The sequence below is a fragment of the Schistocerca americana genome, unplaced genomic scaffold (assembly GCF_021461395.2).
Source record: "Schistocerca americana isolate TAMUIC-IGC-003095 unplaced genomic scaffold, iqSchAmer2.1 HiC_scaffold_582, whole genome shotgun sequence".
NCBI classification, from domain to species: Eukaryota; Metazoa; Arthropoda; class Insecta; order Orthoptera; family Acrididae; genus Schistocerca; species Schistocerca americana.
In genome coordinates, this window is record NW_025726327.1 from 20,001 (window position 1) to 22,500 (window position 2,500).

At 57.6% G+C, this 2,500-nt stretch overlaps 1 non-coding gene across 1 annotated transcript in view; it reads right to left on the minus strand.

Moving 5' to 3' along the window:
- The window catches only part of LOC124587149, a 1,910-nt gene extending 1,323 nt beyond the window's left edge, over positions 1 to 587 (minus strand). The window contains exon 1 of the ribosomal RNA XR_006975298.1: positions 1 to 587. This exon is cut by the window's left edge and continues 1,323 nt beyond it. This is a non-coding gene — a ribosomal RNA (small subunit ribosomal RNA).
- Positions 588 to 2,500: the final 1,913 nt, after the last annotated feature.

Sequence of the window (2,500 nt, forward strand, 5' to 3'; positions counted from 1 at the left end):
GCTGGCACCAGACTTGCCCTCCAATAGATACTCGTTAAAGGATTTAAAGTGTACTCATTCCGATTACGGGGCCTCGGATGAGTCCCGTATCGTTATTTTTCGTCACTACCTCCCCGTGCCGGGAGTGGGTAATTTGCGCGCCTGCTGCCTTCCTTGGATGTGGTAGCCGTTTCTCAGGCTCCCTCTCCGGAATCGAACCCTGATTCCCCGTTACCCGTTACAACCATGGTAGGCGCAGAACCTACCATCGACAGTTGATAAGGCAGACATTTGAAAGATGCGTCGCCGGTACGAGGACCGTGCGATCAGCCCAAAGTTATTCAGAGTCACCAAGGCAAACGGACCGGACGAGCCGACCGATTGGTTTTGATCTAATAAAAGCGTCCCTTCCATCTCTGGTCGGGACTCTGTTTGCATGTATTAGCTCTAGAATTACCACAGTTATCCAAGTAACGTGGGTACGATCTAAGGAACCATAACTGATTTAATGAGCCATTCGCGGTTTCACCTTAATGCGGCTTGTACTGAGACATGCATGGCTTAATCTTTGAGACAAGCATATGACTACTGGCAGGATCAACCAGGGAGCTGCGTCAACTAGAGCTGAGCAGCCGGCCGCCCGGGAGTGTGTCCCGGGGGCCCGCGCGAACACGCAAGCGTCCGCTCAATTATTCTGCAAACAGGAGGAGGCTGAGCTCCCCTGCACAATACACCTCGAAACCCTCTCAGGTCCCGGCGGCGCGCAGCGCCGTCCTAAGTACTTGGTCGGGTTCGAGAGAGGCGCAATCGCCCGGGGTTTGGCGAGTAGACGCTTTAGGTGCGACCACCCGTGCTCCCAACTGAGCTTGCCGCTGCCGACAGAGGCCCGGGAGCGTGCTGTCGTGGCATTGCCGGCGGGAGACAACACGCGCCACCTACGGTGGCCGGCAGCTCCAACGCCAGCGCCACAGAAGGACAAAAGCCCCACTTGGGTGCCGAAGCGAACTCTCCCAGCACAGCGCACGCGCCAACACGTCCGCACAGCTGCGATACAATCCACCTGCGAGAACCGCAGAGGCGACCGAGCAGCAGACGGCGTCGCGGCGCCGAGCGCCGGGCGGCGGCGCATCCTCAGCGCACACAGTCCTCAATCGGACCAGCACACTGCAGATGTCCACCGCGCTTCGCACCGGGCCCGCGAGGACCTACTTTGGCCGCACGGCGCCGCGTGCAGGGTGCGCCGGCGCGCAGCTGCGCCGCCTGCCGCCTCCGTCGGCCGGCGCGCCTGCCACTGGCCGCCCCCACCAGCCGGCTGTAGCGCGTGCGCCCACGCACCGCGCGGCCAGCACGCCGGGAGGCCCCCCCTCACCGGCCGGGGACGGTCCCACCCAGCCACCGCCGCGTATCGCTTCACACCCACATGCCATTCACGTTCGTGGGCATGGTGGGTATCGCTGAAACAACCGGTTGGTAGCTCAACCGATCGTCGCCATCACTGATTCACCTCTAGCGAGAACAACCGCACCACAACGGTTTACCAGTTGTTCATTTGCGTAACGTCACCAGCAAACGTAGACGTCCATCGCCATTTGCAAATTCAACGATTGTTGCATGCCTGTGTCAGGTGTCACGACACACTATGTCTGCCCACATACACGCAACAACATGTGCACGCTTCGCGAACACGTGGAAGGTGGCCCCCGTACGTATGCGATGTCCATTGCGCGAACGACTGTCAACCGGCCTCTGTCGCATGTCGCAGATGTGGAACGCAGTGCACCATGCTATCACGGTGTGTGAGAAGAGACGACTACGTCTGACAACACGCACCACTACATCAACAGACGGCTCATGCTGATCGCCATCCACGGCATACCATACTGCAATCCAGCTCTTATAGGGAGACGACACGTAGCTGAGTGCACAATATTTGGACCGTATGGTTCGCCGTTGTTGGCGCAGTCGTGGTACGGTCACACATGTACCACGATGTATCATTCAGTACATGAGGACCAATGTGCAGTACAGTGTGTGATTTGGACGTACAACATCAGCGGACAGTTGACACAAGCCGTACCACAACGTAGGCTGTGCTTCGCCATGCGAATGCCAATGAACAACTGCGAAGGGCATTGAGCATGTACGTCCTGCTGCCATCCGCATTACAGTGTATAGCTGCAAGGTGTTTAACATGAAGCGATACTCTGGGGACCGGGCAGTGCGAGTAGCAAACTATATTGCGGGGGTTGCAGTTAGGCAACACTACACTAATTTAACGCGTCGTATGACAATTACAGAGCGGGTTAAGGCCCAACGTGTGTTGGGTTAAGGCCCAACGTGTGTTGGGTTAAGGCCCAACGTGTGTTGGGTTAAGGCCCAACGTGTGTTGGGTTAAGGCCCAACGTGTGTTGGGTTAAGGCCCAACGTGTGTTGGGTTAAGGCCCAACGTGTGTTGGGTTAAGGCGCAACGTGTGTTGGGTTAAGGCGCAACGTGTGTTGGGTTAAGGCGCAACGTGTGTTG